General features: G+C 41.1%; 1 protein-coding gene across 27 annotated transcripts in view; it reads right to left on the bottom strand.

Moving 5' to 3' along the window:
- The window catches only part of NCKAP5 (NCK associated protein 5), a 1,152,446-nt gene that overhangs the window by 1,022,964 nt on the left and 110,129 nt on the right, over window positions 1-19,353 (bottom strand). For 21 of the 27 annotated variants that reach the window (XM_060410121.1, XM_060410113.1, XM_060410115.1 and 18 more), the window contains exon 1: window positions 13,229-13,477. The exons of the other annotated variants lie outside the window; for them this stretch is intronic. The gene's annotated coding sequence lies outside the window, so the exon portion shown is untranslated. Of the gene's footprint in view, window positions 1-13,228; window positions 13,478-19,353 lie in introns of those variants that run through there. 27 annotated transcript variants of the gene reach the window in all.

Below are 19,353 nucleotides of genomic sequence, written 5' to 3'. Positions count from 1 at the left end.
TATTTATATAAAGTATATAAACAGACAAAATTAATCTATGTTACTGGAAGCCCTCACGCTGATTACCTGAGGGATGTGACTAGAAGGGAACTTGAGAAGGGTGTTAGTGAAGTGTTGGTGATATTTTTTGGTCTAAGAACTGGTAATACAGGTGGTGGTGGTGGTGGTGGTGGTGTTGTTCATTCACTAAATCATGTCCAACTCCTTACAACCCCATAAGCTGAAGCACACCAGGCTTCCCTGTACTTCACTATCTCCCAGAGTTTGCTCAAACTCTTGTCCATTGAGTCAGTGAGGCCATCTAATCATTTCATCCTTTTCACCCCCTCTTCCTCATGCCCTCAGTCTTTCCCAGCATCAGGTTCTTTTCTAATGAATCAGCTCTTTCCATCAGGTGGCCAAAGTATTGGAGTTTCAGCTTCAGTCCTTCGAACAAATATTTAGAGCTGATTTCCTTTAGGATTGACTAGCTTGATCTCCTTGCAGTCCTAGAGACTCTCAAGAGTGTTTTCCAGCATCACAATTCAAAGGAATCAATTCTTTGGCACTCAGTCTTCTTTATGGTCCAACTCTCACATCTGTACATGACTACTGGAAAAACCATAGCTTTGAATATAGGGACTTTGTCAGCAAAGTGATGTCTCTGCTTTTTAATATGCTGTCTAGGTTGGTCATAGCTTTACTTCCAAGGAGCAAGCATCTTTCAATTTCATGGCTGCAGTCACCATCTGCAGTGATTTTGGAGCCCAATAAAATAAAGTCTGTCACTGTTTCCCCATCTATTTGCCATGAAGTGATGGGACTGGATGCCATGATCTTCGTTTTTTGAATGTTGAGTTTTAAGCCCACTTTTTTCACTGTCCTCTTTCACCCTCATTAAGAAGCTCTTTAGTTCCTCTTCGCTTTCAGCCATTAGAGCGGTATCATCTACATATCTGAAATTGTTGATATTTCTCCCAGCAATCTTTATTCCAGCTATGAGTCATCCACCCAGCATTTCACATGATATATTCTGCATAGAAGTTAAATAAGCAAGGTGACAACATACGGTCTTGATGTACCCCTTCCTCAATTTTGAACAAGTCTGAGGTGTATTCACTTCATAAAAATATGTCAAGCAGTATACTACCTGCATACACTTACCTGCATGTATATTACACTTCAAAGAAAGTTTTAAAATCCTCTTCCTCTTCCAAATCACCTGAGTAAATCAAATTTCCTTAGCCATTTCTTATACATATGGGTTATAGAATGTTCAAGATCCTGGTCACCAACTTATAAAACCTTTTAATTTGGCAAAGCTCTAATCATTCATTTGGAATTTAATCATATTTGTTGGTTTAAGACATTCTGTGACTGTCCCTATGAGATTAACTCCTTTCCTCCAATATGTTGTAAACTCCATCAGTTCAGTTCAATCACTCAGTCATGTCTGACTTCCTGTGACCCCATGAATTGCAACACGCCAGGCCTCTCTGTCCATCACCAACTCCCAGAGTTTACCCAAATTCATGTCTATTGAGTCGGTGATACCATCCAACCATTTCATCCTCTGTTGTCCCCTTCTCCACCTGCCCTCAATCTTTCCCAGCATCAGGGTCTTTTCAAATGAGTCAGGTCTTCGCACAAGGTGGCCAAAGTATTGGAGTTCCAGCTTCAGCATCAGCCCTTCCAGTGAATATTCAGAATTGATTTCCTTTAGGATGAACTGGTTGGATCTGCTTGCAGTCCAAGGGACTCTCAAGAGTCTTCTCCAACACCACAGTTCAAAAGCATCAATTCTATGGTGCTCAGCTTTCTTTATAGTCCAACTCTCACATCCATACATGACTACTGGAAAAACCATAGCCTTGGCTAGACAGACCTTTGTTGACAAAGTAATGTCTCTGCTTTTGAATATGCTGTCTAGGTTGGTTGTAACTTTCCTTTCAAGGAGTAAGCGTCTTTTAATTTCATGGCTGCAATCACCATCTGCAGTGATTTTGGAGCCCCCCAAAATAAAGTCAGCCACTGTTTCCTGGTCTATTTGCCATGAAGTGATGGGACTGGATGCCATGATCTTAGTTTCCTGAATGTTGAGCTTTAAGCCAACTTTTTCACTCTCCTCTTGCACTTTCATCAAGAGGCTCTTTAGTCCCTCTTCATTTTCTGCCATAAGGGTGGTGTCATCTGCATATCTGAGGTTATTGATATTTCTCCCGGCAATCTTGATTCTAGCTTGTGCTTCATCCAGCCCAACGTTTCTCTTGATGTACTCTGCATATAAGTTAAACCCCATACAGACAAACATTTTTCCCTTTTGATTTTCTAGTAGCACATATATTCAAAAATCCCTGGCATGCTCAGAAAATACTCTTTTCCCCTCCTCTTTCTTAGCAAGTATGGATAAAATAGATCAAATTTACAACCTAAGTATTTTCTTCCCTTTCCCCCCACAATGAAACGTTTAATACTAACTTATCCAGTGAAGTCAATGATTGCTCTCTTCCCTCAAGCTCATCTAAGGATTGATCTTTGCGCTGATTTATGAGCCCTTTTCATATGTTTCCACATGGTGAGGTGGGAACAATCACTAGGCAGACCCCTATAAAACACTGATTCAGTGCTTATTCATTTCTCTTATCATCATCAACCATAAACTGACCTTATGTCTGAACCCGTTCCTTATAGTTTTTTCTTCTCAAGGAAAAAACATTGGATGATGATAAAGAAACATTCTTATTCATGTAAAGTTAGTGGCATCCTCCTCCTTTCTGGGCTCAGTAGAAGGAGAGATAAATGAGCCCTAGAACACAAACCACATCTCTGATGGAAAGGAAGAATCCTGGGTTCTTAATAATGGAATAACAACAATGCTTTTGAGGTCGATAAGGATTCTGGCTGATAACTTATCTTCCCAGAGAAAATACTGCCAAGGAAATCTGCAGACATTCACATAGTGAACATTGGTTTACTCTCTGCTCACACACTAATTTGCACACTTGGCACCTGGCATGCTTGGTTGCTGCATGAGGTTTGGACAACTTTCTTTTCCCACTTGCACAGTTTTTTGCAAAGAGAATATTTATGGGCATCAGTCACTTTCCTGGACAAATGGTAAAAAGAGTGGCCAGTTTCCCAGCCACGTTCATATTCCTGTCACCCAGCTGCCTTTATAACCAATGGTTCCATCTATAGAAGAACAGCTTGCCTTGGCCCAGGTTTGACTGATTGATTGATAGATATATAGATGATACACACAGAGAGAGACAGCAGAGACAGAGAGGAGGCAAAGAGAGGAGACAGAGAGAAAGAGGAGACAGAGATGAGAGAGATGGCAGAGAGAGAGAGAAACACCGAGAGATAGACAGCTAGATAAGGAAAAGAGAAAGAATGAACTTACAAATCTGCAAAGATTCCTACCAAGCCCATTGAGGAGCTATCTCTAGAAAATGGCAGACACATGTCAGTTCTTTTTAAAGAACATACAAAACAGAGAAGGAAAATCTAAGAAAGCTACTCATGCAGAAACTATTTAATCAAAGAGTAAAGACAATTATAACATCTGTTAATCTTCTTTGGAGGTTATAATTAAATGCTCTGGAGAAACACCCTTTCAGGAGTGATACTTCAACATCTGTTGTGAAGGCCCACAGCACTATGCAGTGACAAAATCACTTTGGAAAAACCAGGCTTCTTGAGATCTCAGAGGCTGCGAGGGTCTTTGTGCTTGCAGCCCAGACCGGCCCCTGCTGTCCTTGGCGGTGGGGGTGGTGGTAGTGGGGGGTTGCTCCAGAGCACTGTGCTGGATTATCTGGACTATGAGTCAGATGCAAGTCACTGTATGTTAAGGAATAACAGGATCACAGCATCAGAAATGGCCTTATGACTACCTGATGATCCCCACCTTTCACTATGCAGATGGGGCCACTTGATCCCATGTCCTACAGCTGGCTGTGGAACAATCTTACCAGCAGTGTTGTTCAAGTCTCCATCCAGATTTCACCATGCTGCTTGCTATTTTGGTTTCTCCCTTGCTTTGGCGTGGAACTTGGATGTGTTCTCTGTTTAATAGGATCAGCACTATAATGAGGCCCTAGGACATCTGAAGTTTATGGAGAGGTAGAAAACTGAAATGATTCCCTTCTCCATCGCCCAGTCCATCACTAGTGAGAAACAAGGGCCACCATCGCTTCTCTACTTGGCTTTCTGGGGAATAGGCGAGAAAGAGGAGGTAAATTAAGATAAAGAAAGAGAAAAACAAAAAGAATGAAAAAAGAGGGAGTGATGGGAAGAGAGATGATTAAGAGAGACAAGGACAGAGAAATAAGGTGGGGTAGAGAGGGGGGACAAGAGAAAGAGAGGCGGTCAGGAACAGCTAGGAAAGGTGGTCCAGGGATGTAGGAAAAGCACATCAAATTAAGATCCCACCAAAAGGTGCTGAGCACACTTTATAACCATCCAACCTCATAACCTGACTCTGCTGCTGCTGCTGCTGCTAAGTCACTTCAGTCGTGTCCAACTCTGTGCGACCCCATAGATGGCAGCCCACCAGGCTCCCCCGTCCCTGGGATTCTCCAGGCAAGAACACTGGAGTGGGTGCCATTTCCTTCTCCAAACCTGACTCTGCTGTACTTCAAATGAGCAGTTCTACCCATACAAAAGACCACAGGATTTGAGTTTTGCCAACCAAAATGCAGAAATGATAAAGCCAAGGGCATCACATAAACAGACACATAAAAGTATTGAGCAATGAAAAATATGGCCAAATAACGAGAACATAACACATGTATTCATGGCCCAGCAGGCATAGAGGTGGACAGGCTCCTTGGTACTCCTGGGGGCTGCAGATACTGGTAGGTGCCAAAATGCCGGTGAATGGAGTTCTTGACATTTGACGTTGAGATGAAATGACAAGTCCTTATGACCAGACACGTGGTGCTGACATCAGCCTCTCATTTCCCTTCAACCAGTGAACCAGTGAAGTTGCTCAGTCGTGTCCGACTCTGCGATCCCATGGATTGTAGCCTACATCCATGGAATTTTCCAGGCAAGAGTACTAGAGTAGGTTGCCATTATCTTCTCCAGGGAATCTTCCCCAACCCAGGGATTGAACCCAGGTCTTCAGCATTGCAGGCAGATGCTTTACTGTCTGAGCTACCAGGGAAGCCCTTCCCTTCAACTATCACCTGCTTATAAGGGGCCCATAATGTCTTCAGTGATAAGGAGCCAATAACAATGTTAACAGTCACCACATACTATGAGTCTAGTTTTGTGCGGGTGCTGGACATACTTTATCTCATTTAATCCTTACAGTGATAAGGAGGTAATATAATCCAAATATCTGGGTCAAAGTCTAACTGTGCAATTGTGAACAAACTAACCTTTTGGGACCTTGGTCTTCTCATCTATGAAATAGAATTAATTAATAGGAATCTCTATCTCAGAGGGCTATTTTGAGGATTAAATGAGACAATATAAATAGAAAGCATGACAGGGCTAGACATACTGCAAGCACTTAATCATTGCTGATGTTACTACATTTTAGGGATAAGGAAACTGAGCTCAAGGAAATTAAATAGTTCTCTCAAAGTCAACGGAGATCAGGTCAGAGGCTGGAACCCTCTAGGTTTTAATCCCTAGGTATCTAGGGATTAAGTCCACACGGGCATGAGCTTTAGCTACTTGTTTTGTTACTCTATTAATGGACTCCAAAGAATCCTGGTCTTTTTAGTGTACAGCCTCTCAGGGAATGGGTATCCAGAAAGTTGCCAGCCCAAGTTGGAAAACGTAAAAGGGCACATTACCAGCTCAAGACATCTTTCTCTTCCCATTCCCTTGTCTTCAACAATGAAGGAAGAAAAGAAATCCTGTCCACCCTCTTCTTCATTTACTCTCACATCTATAGAGCTCCCATTGACGAATGCAGTGAATATTGATACTTACACTACTGAAACTAAACAGGTACTCACTCACTCATTGAAAGTTGGGTAAAAAGAAATGTCTTGCCTTTGTTCTCTGTGTCCACAGGAATGTTAAATGTCATCAGTTGAGTTATAAAAAGGTATGTTTTCAGAAGTATAAGAATGGAGAGGAGAAAGCACTAAAGTCTGAAAATTTGCTTGTATCTGCCCATGCACCAAATATCTGCTGGGCATCTATCATTTATCAGCCACTGCTTTTGATGCTCAGACTACAATATTAGATGTGATAGACACAGGTTCTGCCTCCATGGAACAGGAAATGGTATGGGGAGACGTTATGAATCCAATAGCTGACCATGTGTTTAATTCCTCTGCTGACACAGGCCATGCAAAGTAAGGACCTGAAGCTCTCCATACCTATAACAGATACGGAAAACTTTCCTGAGTAAAGGCCATTTAGGCTAAGCAGGAACTGTCTCAGTGAGGCTGGGAGGGAGAGGCAGCCTTCCTCAAAAGGAGGCATTTTGGTGAGTAGGAAGAGAAGAGCTCTGTGCTAACCCAATGAATGACTCTAGACAAGTCAGCTCAAGTCCCCACAGCTCTTTGCTTCACTGCAACATGGCAATGTGAGAACTTAATAATGCTCTCCAGCATTCACGATTTCTCTAGATTCTCTTTCCCTGTGTCTGAATCGAGGATACACTACGGAGTAGGAAGATTCTAGTCCAGGTGCAGGAAACCCATTTTGTTGAGAGTGGGCTCACTCAGATATAGGAAACATATATAAACTAGATACATTCCTAGGATAGGAGAACCATCATTTTTCCCCTCCACACTCAGCAGCCAATATCAGTTTCCCCAAAAAGCTCAGGGACCAGTGCTCGAACTAATGGTCGTACATATTTTATGACTTGGCATCCGAAGTCCTGGTTTGATAGATCAGCTATATAAATGATCTGAATGCTCCAATTTTCTCTAACAATGGAAGAGTTAAGACTTCTAATTTCTCCAGACTGGAAGAAATACAAGGCACTTTAAAAAATTACCTTGGTAGTTTTACTGCTGTTAATCAGGTGTCCTAAAAACAATGGTTTCTTTCATGGTACCTGTTGCAATTGGTCTGTATGAGAAGTTTTATTCAGTTTAATAAGGCCCTCTACTGGCAATCTCCAAAAACACAGTCTCTTTCAAATTATTTTAAGTAAACTATTTAAACTAGTACTCCCAATAATAAAGCATCTCACATTCCTGATTGTGCAAATCTGAGCTGAAAGAATGAGAAGAAAATGAGAAAGGGAAGAAATAAATGTCATTTTAAGTGGGTCATTCATTTAGCTATTCATAAAATAACATTACATGAAGTATCATTTGCTTTCCTCTGATAAAGTTATTCTATATATCAAAGGTACTCAGAAACAAAGGCTATTTCTTACACTGAAATGTATTAATATTCATGCAACCATAGAACTAAATTATGAATGTTATTTACAAACTATAATAAACCAGATTATTTCAGTCTATTTATTCACATATGAGTAATTGACTATAATTAGAACAAAAAAAAATGCTGAAAGCAGGCCTTTTAAACTGATTCTGATATGACACAAATAATAATTAACTTCTCCTGCTTGACAGCTAACCAAAAAGAAAAGAGTATATGGTGACTTAAGAACTTATCCATAGAATAATGTTTTAAAATTAAGTTATCTTTGGCACATTCATCAAAAGGCTGTTGGAAATTTTAACTATAGATTCCTAGAAAACTAAGTTAGTGTTTTAAATGAGGCAATTAATAACTTTAGAAAAAATATTTTTAACAGAAAGGAAATTCAATAATTATTTGACTCAACAGTAAATGTTATTTATAGTCATGATAAAAATAAGCACTGAATATACATTTAACCAAAATTATGATATAATTACATTGGAGAACAGGAGAGGTATGGGAAGTGTAACAAATATATATTGTAATCTACCATAATACAAGGTAAACAATTTTATATTATAACTAGATATAAAAAACATTATTTAAAAATATTACAGAAAAAACAGCTAAAAGAAAACCCTCTGAAAAGCAGGACTGAAGAATGGGGTTTGGAGGTCGCTCAGGACTGTCACATACACACACACACACACACACACACGTATCTTGTCATATATACAAGCACTGTTTATATATATATGTAAACATTTAAGTACATGCATGCTCAGTTGCTCAGTGGTGTCCACCTCAATTTTAGGACTACCATTTAATATATACCAAGTGACATTTGTGAATATAGTTATTTATATAGACATTTTGTTTTTTATATAGTTATTTATATAGACATTTATATATACTATTTGGCTTTCTAAATTATGAACATGTATTAATTTGATTTTTTTTTAAGTTTCTAAGAACAGGTCAGCCCTGGCAATGGAACCCACTTAGGATATATCTTTTGGATTGGCCTGGATCAGGGGTCTATGTTTCCATATTCAGTTTGTCAAATGAAGCAAGAACCCTTCTTGGAATACTTCGTCAGACACGCATCTTGACAGTAATACTTGTTCCCACATTTTAGAAATAACAGTTTTTCTTCCAACAATATGTATCTATCATATTATTATCCAAGCTTAAGTTCCAAAATGGGTTTGAGACTTTCTTCTTGAACTCAGTCCATTGGTTTCTTATAGTGCATCCAAATTCTACTCAAAGGAATCACTAATCCAGAAAGTTTATTTCTAAAAGGAGAGATCTGATTTCTTGCCCTGAAAATACCAGATTAATTTATGTAACTACTGGGAAGTACCTTGTGTAATAGAGGCTTCCAAAAGGACAGGACACACTTCATTAGACAAGTATGTATTCAGGCATAGTAACTGCTGTGGGTAATGTTCTTATGTATCTGAGAGATTTATTATTTCATCTTTAAAGAAAGCACAGTTGGGAATCTAAAATTCCAAAGGCATTAAACTTTGTAGAATTAGAGAAGTAGAGAAAAATAAGGCTATAAGGTATCTTGCATTTAACTGGCTCCATGACTTGCCAGTGTTTAACCTCAATCATTCTGGTTATTTAAACAAAACACTACCACTTCCCCTGGTAAACTTTTCCAGAGACCAGCTGAATGGCCAAAGATCAATTCCAATTTTTTTTTTTAACCTAAGTCCCCTGAATCATACTCTTGACCGAGCTGAACTCAGTCTACCAACGTCCCTACCAAGAATGCAAATAATCTTGATGTTGAGCCATAAACTTGGGCCAACCTGCAAGGGGCTTCATGTCTGAGATTAAAAGAAAAACAAAAATGCCAAAGGACTGGGCACGGGCTTTGACCCTTCTGCAAAGCTAGAAAATGTGAATCATCCCTTCAGTCAACTGGCACCTAGAAGTGTTCATCTGATGTGTAGCTCTCCAGTACAATCAGTGCATGGAAAGACAAGAAAAATCAAAGTTCCACCATTGGTAAAGCTCACAGGAAAGGTTGCCTTCCATACTTCTGGAGAGTCTTACTGTAAAAGGTCAAGAGTATGGGGTCAGGGTTCAGGTCCTGTCTCTGCCTCTTTTACTGCCCATGTGACCTTTGCACATTACCTCACCTTTTTGGACCTAAGTATCTCTACCTAGAAAATGAGCAAAATGATTATAATGAGATAGCACTTGTGAAGAGTTTAGAAATGTGTTACTGACTATGGGGAAGAAAGTTTAAATCTTCTCAGAGTACCTATCAAACACGCATTCATACACTTTTATTTTTCTTCATCTCTTGGGAACTCACTGTATGCCAGGTGCTTAGTTAGGTATGAGATTACAAATCTGGCCATGACCTGGAGGATAAACTAGGTGGATGGGGGGGGTGCCACAGGCAAGAGTATAAAGGTATTGAGGTGCTAGAGAAAATACAAGCCCAGCACGTGTAGGTAACAGAAAGCACCTCCTGGTAGGTAACACAGGAATTCCAAACCAAATCATCTGAGGAACTCAATCTCAATCTGAATCCCACCTTGGAGATGCTGATTCATTAAGTCTAGGGTGGAACATGAGCACTGGTCAGGCCAACAGTGATCACAACAGTCAATCCTAAAGAAAATCAATTTTGAGTAGTCACTGGAAGGACTGATGCTGAAACTGAAGCTCCAATACTTCAGCCACTTGATATAAAGATCCCACTTACTGGAAAAGACCCTGATGATGGGAAAGACAGAAGTCAAAAGGAGAAGGTGGTGGCAGAGGATGAGATGGTTAGATAGCATCACTGACTCAGTGGACATGAATTTGAGCAAACTCCAGGAGACACTGAAGGATGGGGAAGCCTGGTGTGCTTCCAGTCCATGGAGTTGCAAAGAGTGGAAACAACTTATCGACTGAATAACAATACTCATATGAGGTAGGCACTCTTATTGGCCACATTTTAAAGACGAAAAGCAGAAAGAGAAAACTCAAGTGAATTAACCAAGATCATACAGCTGGCCAGTGATGAAAGGAGGACTTGCACTGGGCAGTCCGGTTCCAGAACCCAAATCCTGAATGGCTCTACCATGCTGTTCTTCAACCCCTGACAGAAGACACAGATGAATCGTCAGGTCAGGAATCTCCAGGACAGACACAGAGTACATGGGAGGGAGTGGAAATAAATGAGGCTGGGGAGGTTGGAGACATCACTTGAGGAATAGCCCTGTTTGCATGCTTGGGAGTCCAGTATTAGGGGCCTTCATTCATTGAAAATGCATTTCAAGCCACTCAGCACACTTACATATTTTTGTCAGCCATGTGTAGAGGCATGTGTGTTTAGTTTAGGAAAAGGGATACTTAAGATTAGCAATTGAGTCCTTAACTTCTTTACTATTATATATTTAACCACCACTCTGTAACAGTGCTGTGGATATAGAAGTACTGAACCATAGCCCTGGATTTTGATGGAAAGATGTATTTAACTGTGTGGCAAAGAGCTTCAGATCCCATAGCAAAAATCAGCACAGGATACCATGAGGGTCCAAAGAAGAAAACCATCATTTCAACTTGAAGAATCCATGGAGGCATCCCATAGGCAGAAGTATCAGGGACAAGGAAGGCTCCAGAGAAAAGAGGAACACAGGGCGTTAGTGGAATCAAGTTGAGTGTTAGCATCACAGGTCCAGGCTGCAGTGAGAAAATGAGGCTAGGAGAGAGGAGGAAGACAGGTAAGGGTGTGGTCAATAAAAGAAATTTGAGAGATGTTAAGTAAAGCAGAAGCACAAAATGTCAGAGCTGAAAACCAACTTTGGTCTCTCAAAGTGGACCTGATGCAAACTGCCTTATGTACTATTCCACCACCTGAAATGTCTCGCTTAACTTTAGGTCATCAAATGTCAAGTAATCACAAAGTGCTCTTCGGTTCTCTAGCCAAACTAATGAGGAACAGAGTTATTAAGTAACATACCCAGAGCCAAAGACGAAACAGGAATGTTCTCTCTTTACCAGACCACCTTCATCTATACACCTTCACTCAGCCAGCTCCTGCAAGAAGGCTAGTAACCACACATGGGTCCTATTTCTTCTACATCTTGGAAGAACTGAAATGTGAAATGCATGCCAGGATGAGCATGGTTTTCTGGTTGGAGCTCTGCCACCGTCTCACTAGGTGACTCTGGACCAATCACTTCCCCTCCTCATGCCTCAGGTTTTCTTCTATAAATGATAAGCTTTGACTAATGGTTTGGAAACTATTTTAGTAGCACATCCCCTTTTTTAAGTAAAAATTCACAGAAAGCTTTGAGTTTTAATACATAAAACATATCCAGTACTAACTAGTAGATACAGGATGGATAAACAACAGGGTTCTACTGTCTAAGTGCAGGGAATTGTATTCAATATCCTGTGATAAACCAGACTTCCCTGGTAGTTCATTGGTTAAAACTCTGTGCTTCCAAAGCAGGGAGTGGGGGTTCAAGCCCTGCATATGGAACTAGGATCCCACATGCTGTGTAACAGTCAAAAAAAAAAGAAAAATTATATATATATATATATATATATGTATATAACTGAGTCACTTTGCTGTATAGCAGAAATGAACATTATAAATCAAATACACTTCAATAAAATTTAAAAAAAATGTCCAAGAGAGTGTGCTCTGATGAAAAAATTTGGAGCTGACAAACATGCACAAGGAGGCTGCCCATATCAGAATTCCATGGCAAACTGTCAGATATTTTAGGAGCTTCTGGGCACTGACTTTTTACAATTCTGAGACCAGAGAAAAAGGGAAAGGCAGTGAAGGCTGTCACTGCTCTTGTGGGCTGGGGACAGAGATGCTGAACTGAGGACCAGCCAGGTCTCCTGGATCAGGTCATGGGCTCATGTGCAGGAGGTAACAGGCTAACAGCCACTTGCCAGTCCATGTGGCAGGGCTGTCAGGACTGGACGCCAGGCGTCGGCCAGAATGTGCTACTGATTATAAGGGGATGAACCGCAGGCGCTCAGATGCAAACTCTGCATCTAGAAGCAAGCAGCTAAAAGACAAATCCACATGGCTCTGATGCGGTGCTTCCAGGTGGCGCCTGGCAGCCGTAATGAGAGGGAGCCCTGGTCCAGGCTGGCGGTACACAGAGCCTACCCTTCGAATTCCCCAAAGAATGTGTTCAGAGAGTTTGAAAGAGTTGGAGGAAAGTGAAAGCAAGGATGTGGGTCTCTCATCCCCACCGAGCTGAGTGTCAAAGTTTGACTTTTTCAGTAGCACCTTCATTCAGGTTCCCATCTCAGAGGACAAGTCAGAACAGCGAACATTTCTCCAGATACCTAAAGGGAAGAAATCTAGATAGAAATGGTTTCCATTGCAAAACATTTGTCTAGCCGTTCAAATTCCCTGAGAATGAATGAGTTTGTGTGTGTTTGGAAGGAGGGTGTAATCAAGAAGGGAAGTAGACATTGAACCCACATACATTAAAATCTATAACCACAAAAGGATCAGAGAATAAAAACAAGAGTGTATTTTCCTTTCCAATACAGTTAATTAAAAATCAGTCTTTACAGTTTTCTACTAAAATTCCTAGGTCAAGCTAATAGTTTTCTGTACGGTTGGTTGCTTTTCATTAAAAAAAAAAAAAAAAAAATTCCAACCTCCCTGCAGAGGCAAATGAGTATCAGGAACTCAGTATCTTGTTATCAGCTACGTGCAAGTTCTCTGCACCTACCCCATCAACTTCAGTGCACTGTAATTACTACTTGAAACAAATGCACACTTGTTGCGGCAGCGAGAGAGCCCAGAGAAATACATACACCTCATCATCTCACTTTAAAAGCAAAGCAAGCCATATAAATACGAAAAACTGTTACAAGAGTTTTTAAAAAATTCCAACAGTCTTACTTGTCGTCAGCTCTGCAGTCAACACATCTCACAGCCCTGGAGACAAACACAGGAACTGCAACTCTCTCCAGTTAAACATTTCCTCCCGAGCTGATCCTCTGTTTATTTGTGAAGCCTGAAAAGGCTGGGCGCAGAGAACACGCCAGTTTTCCTGAACAGCCAAAGCAGCAGCAAAAGTTGCTACCGCGAATTCAGAGCAAGTTTGCTGAGAGTCGGCTGCTCCCCCGGCTGCGGCTCCGTGGTTGCTCTGAGCTTGTAAATACAAGCTCCGTGGACAAAGTCCCACATGACATCACTGGCAGCTGCTTATTGTTGAGTCTTTATTAACTGACTGTCAAAAAGAAAGGAGGGGGTGGGGAGCAAGAGTATCTTTTCTGCAGCAAAATCGGCATCTCCGAGCGGATTCCGGTGATGCAAGCGTAAATAATTCCATTGATTCGAATTTTCAGGAGCCTGGTTTCCCTCAGGTCAGATCCTTTCTTCTGAGAAAGGCAGAAAATCACCTCCTCCGACTGACGCTGGCTAAGCTGAAGCCATGTGGGAGCCAGTGGGCCCCTGACAAGTTGTTACCCACCTGTTTCCAGTCAGCTTCAGAGTTTGATGATTCATGAGTAAATGAATATTAGTTACGTCTTATATTGCCTAACTGTGTAACAACAACTTAACAATTACTTATGTCTTATATTGCCTAACAACTTTCACTGTGATATATATGTATATATGCATATATATATATATATATATACACACCTCCTTGAGTGATACGTGTGTGTGTGTGTGTGTGTGTGTGTGTATACCTGGCTGACTTTTTTTTCCTAGATGGCTTGTCGTAGCAAAGATGAAACTCTTCAGGTATACTATAAAGTTTTTCAACTTGGGGGTAGGGCTCCCTGAAATGTACACCAAATTATGTATGTGCAAATCAGAGCATTCTTTTCCGAGAAAGGCTTCTTCAGATTCCTAATCACCTTCCTACACTACTCTCTTCACACCAAAAATCAAATCAATAAATCATCTCTGTCAAGTATCTCTAATTATCTCAAGAAGTACTATATGCCCCACCCACTTCCAATTTGCAAGATAAAAATGGGTGCCTCCCCTTCTATTTGCTCTCTCAAGGAATCCCCCTTCTTCTGTGAACGGATTCATACTGGTGGTTTTTATGGTTTTTCTCCCCCCTGCCCCAAACTGAGAAATCTACAAACCCTATATCACATCTCTGCCGTGAAGCTGGGACACCCTAGCCCACTGTTTTCCTTCCTTCCTCTGAACTGCTATAATGATGCTGACTATTTATATTTATTTGCTGCTTTTTATATACTGGTATATTTTTAGCTTGTTTTTTAGCCATCTGTGTTTCTGTCTCCCCAAGTCACTTTGAAAGGTCTTTGAGGGCAGCCATTGTGTTATTTGTTTATACCCATACCTCCTGCCATCATGAATCTTAAGCAGAAATGGGGGGAGGAGGACCTTGAGGGCCAAGGCAGGAACAAGGTTAGCAGAGCCCATGGAATGGGGTGTATGTTTAGATAAGCACTCTCCCTGCCCTTGGAAAATAATTAACTCACACCCCCTGTTACCATGTGAGTGGATGCTCTTTGCCACTTCCAAAAACTGTTTTTTCAAACAGCACTGATTATTATTGATTTGGTAGGGTATTAAGGTCCCCAAATAGTTCACTTTCATGTAGGAATCCGTTAAAGATAGTGCCTATCTTATATGCTACTTACGGGTTTAAATAAACTCTATTTATGGAAAGCAAATTAGAAGTACCTAAAGATTTTTAAGTACAAACACTGACACCCAACAATTCCTCTTTTCCAAAGTGACCCCACAAATATTCTCACAAAAGAGCCTAAGGATATAAGCTCAATAATGTTCTTTGTAACATTCTTTGTAAGCCAATAAAGTAGAGACACCATAAATATTCATTAATATGAGCAAAGATAAGTCACAGAAATTGTGGTACATGTATAGTAGGAAAAAAATTTAGAAAGGGTTGAAAAAAATTGAGCTAACTGCATATACTGACATGGAAAGAAGTAGGTAGCTTATTGACTAAATACAGCAAATCATTGCATATGATAGGAGGAATTATGCACATTATCAGCAGTGGTTATCCCTGGGGAATTTTTCTGTGTCGTTTGACTTTTTTTTTTTAATGAATGTGTTCCACTTTCGTTACTTAAAAAATAATAAAACTAAATATATGATTGTACAACTTTCAAAATATATCATAAGGAAAAACCTACCTATTCCTTCAACAAATGTCTGGCATATAGTAGGTGCTTAATAAAGATCTATTGATTAGTTGCAGATCTGTGACATTTCTACTAGGATACAGCAGTATGGGGGGATGGATTGGGGTAACAAAGGAGAAAAGGCACTGGGTTTTTATTCTTGATGGAATGACCGACCTCCTTTCCTTTGCATTTAAGGACTAATTTGAAAACCTCTTGGACTCTGTCCACTTTAAGAAATGATTAAATTTAAGTGCTCAGAACATGAAGTGCTGACCTTTCCCTTGTGCAACTGTTGTTTGACAAATGGAGTTTTAAGGTAAGACAAGCAAGAACTGCTTTGGTTCAGTTCACTGATTGCCAGCGAGCTCTGGAGGGAAACTCAGGAACCTGGTAAGGACACAGGTTTGCCCAGATCCTTGTCATGGCTGGTGTAACATTAAGAAACTCTCCAGTGAGGGAGGTTAGGAAAGCCTAATCTACACAGTCTTCGGAGCTTTATTATAAGGGAACTTGGAACTTTGAAAAAGTCAGTGGTCCCGAGTTACGATGCCCAACACATCTCTGTCTCCCCTACATACAGCCTCCAGGCCTCCATAGTAGAAAGTAACAAAGATAAGCCACATATTAGATACTACATTTTTCTTTAAGGAAAAAAGTGCAAGTAAAAAAATCACTGAAGATTTCCTCCAAGGTAAGATAGATTTCCCAAAGCACTATTTCCATTCCTCTAGAGAAAACATATTGGAGTCTTATCTTACTTTCTAGAGAGAAGATGCCTTATGTCTGTAATCATTTCAAGAAAAAAATGAAAGCACAGCCATATTTCCTGCTTATTTTTTATGATCTATTCATCCACATATCTTAGGACTCTGAGAGCTGATTCTATTTAAAACCATATTTGGAGCCCCTTGGGTGTGATAGGGTCACACTTACCCAACTGAGAGTTAAAAACAAGCATTTAACTTGACTTACAATTCAGGATTCCCTAATTGTAATGGTACCAGGCTTCCCTGGTAGCTCAGACAGTAGAGAATCCATCCCACAATGCAGAAGACCTGGGTTTGGTTCCTGGGTCAGGAATATCCCCTGGAGAAGGGAATGGCAACCCACTCCAGTATTTTTGCCTGGAGAATCCCATGAACAGAGGAGCCTAGCAGGCCACAGTCCATGGGGTTGTAGAGTCGGATGCAACTGAGCTACTAACACTTTCACATTTCAGGATAAAAACAAATAAGGGAAAAGGGAGTGGGCAGGGCTTGCTTCCCCACCTTGACTAGGTGATCATTAACACTGCTGCCAAAATACTTCCACCTGCTCAGATGCTTGGCCTGGCTCCTGTTCCAGTGCCTTCTAGCCCTTCATTCAGGCAATTTCCTCTCTCTCCATCAGGCTGCTCTCCCTGGTGTGGAACAGCTGGGCAGTTACAACAGATATATATGTGTCTCTTTACCTGTTCATTATTTTAAAGTGTTATTCTGTATTTTTCATGTTTAAGTGTTTTCTGTCTTATACTGGAAAGTTGGAGATGGTAATCATATCTGCAAGATGTGAAACATAGCCAAGACTTGCTTTGGAGGTGCTTGCTGGTGATGGCAACTATCAAGACTGTTCTCAGATACAGTTTCTACCTCCAGGATCTAATCTCCCCTCTGCCTTGGGCTTCCCTGGTGGCTCAGTAGTAAAGAATCTGCCTGTCAATGCAGGAGACGTGGGTTCGATCCCTGGGTCTGGAAGATCCCATGAAGAAGAAAATGGCAACTCACTCTAGTCCTCTTGCCTGGGAAATTCCATGGTGGGCTACAGACCATGAGGTTGCAAAGGTCAGACACGACTGAGCATACGTGCATCTACCCTTCTTATCCTGATAAACACATATGACTACTGCCATTTATTAAGCATGGAGATGTGCCATTTGCTTCAAATACATCATCTAATTTAAAATATCCTAGTGAGTTAGACACTTTCATTACCAATCCCCTTTTACAACCAAGGAAACTGAGGCTCAGAGAGAGATGTTACTGAAGTGATTTGACTCTAATCACACAGATAATAATTTCCACCATTTCAACTCTGCCTGACCTTCCAGTGTCCCGGGGAATGCCTAGAATCCCTAGATCCCTCTGAGGATTACAGACATTGAAGAGAGAGTTGTTAAACCAATATGAATAATGGCAAATTGGATTAAAAGCATGTAGTCATCATTATGGGCTTCCCAGGTGGCGCTAGTGGTAAGAACCTGCCTGCCAATGCAGGGGACATAAGAGATATGGGTTTGATCCCTGGGTCAGGAAGATCCCCTGGAGGAGGGCATGGCAATCCACTCCAGTACTCTTGCCCGGCAAATCCCCATGTACAGAGGAGCCTGGCAAGCTATAGTCCATAGGGTTGCAAAGAGTCCATATGACCGAGCAACTTAGCACGCATACACACTCAGAGCCTCCATTACTCAGTTCTGAATTCTATACACAGATAGATGGCAGTGACCTTCAGACTTCAGTCTTGAACTAGTGTGACTACTGCTGCTTTCTATAACCCAGGCCCTCTGCTTGTCTCTTAGAGGAGATGTATTATAGGACTCAAAGACCATGGGACTCATTTCCCAGGGTTTAGTCCCACAGTATCATGATGGAGTAAGTGCTCCATGCCCTTGGAGATGCACAAGATCCAGATACAGGAAGGAGAAAATATTGGAGGCAGGCATTTAATCATGTTTACAGCCTGTTTCCCTTTATGCTGAGAACCTTCAGTAACTCTGGTTCCTTTGCTCATGGTGGTGGTAATGGTTCTACCAGAGCTTAAGAAACAGCCTGTGCCCAGCAAGTCTGCCCTATAAAAGCTAACAGGACCATAAATAGGAAGCAGAGATATGAGGAGTAACACAGGAACACTCCAACATTTCCTAAACAAATTACCATGGTTTTGAAGAGTATGAGTCCCTGGGGGCCTGAAAATCAGCATATTTAGAAAGTGATCCACATCATTCTCATGCAGATGGGCCTCAGATTGTATTTTAAGAAACACTGTTTATACCAAGAGAAGTGAATATATGGCCCTTTCATCTAAGGTCAGACATCAGTAAAGATCAGGTCCATGTTTCCGCAGAATGAGCGCTGGGATCAAACAGCAAATTCCTGGTAACTCTCACCAACAACAGATCACACGTTACACAAAGTTGGGGCACCAAGGACAACTTGGAAAAGACACAGCAGGTGCCACAGGGATGGTCCCAGACATGTCACTGGATAAAGTCATTCACAGGCTTTTCTCACTGCTGATGTCACCACCATCCCCCATACATAAATCCAACAAAAACAAGAGTAAACCATAAAGGGTGACGTCCAATAAAGGTCAGATTACTCCCATAACGGAAGCTTAGATGCATTCATGATAGATCACATTTCAAGCCTAGAAATACTTTTTTTTCTTTTTTCAGTGGGGGAGAGAGGGCCATTTGCCAGTGCTCTCAACACATAGGCAGCCTATTTATTGGGTTGTTGACACCCTTGGGGCACCAGGAGCTTTTGCAGGGTGATAGGGTAGATGCACCTTGAAAGAGGAGGTGGAGGGACGAGATAAAAAAAATTGAGCATCTATGACAATTGACCTGGAAATGGGTTGCTACTCCCCTCCCCCAATACATCTGCCTTCACCAGCTTGTACTCCTGGCCCAATCCCAGGAGGTACAGCAAGGGTTAATGCTCCCTAAGGTGCTGGAGGCTCTGATGAAAGGCCTGTGTGTAAGCATAAAGTATCACCTCAGAAGTTGAAGGATTTGATTTCAGCTTCTTCATTGTGATGTTGACAGTGCATACTGTGAGTTTGACATTTTCAACTATTTTGCAGGACCCGAATAAAAAGGGCTGGGTGAGAGTCTGTGGGAAA

This window comes from Ovis aries, chromosome 2 (assembly GCF_016772045.2).
Source record: "Ovis aries strain OAR_USU_Benz2616 breed Rambouillet chromosome 2, ARS-UI_Ramb_v3.0, whole genome shotgun sequence".
Classification (NCBI taxonomy): Eukaryota; Metazoa; Chordata; class Mammalia; order Artiodactyla; family Bovidae; genus Ovis; species Ovis aries.
This window is presented reverse-complemented; position numbering and strand designations above follow the sequence as displayed.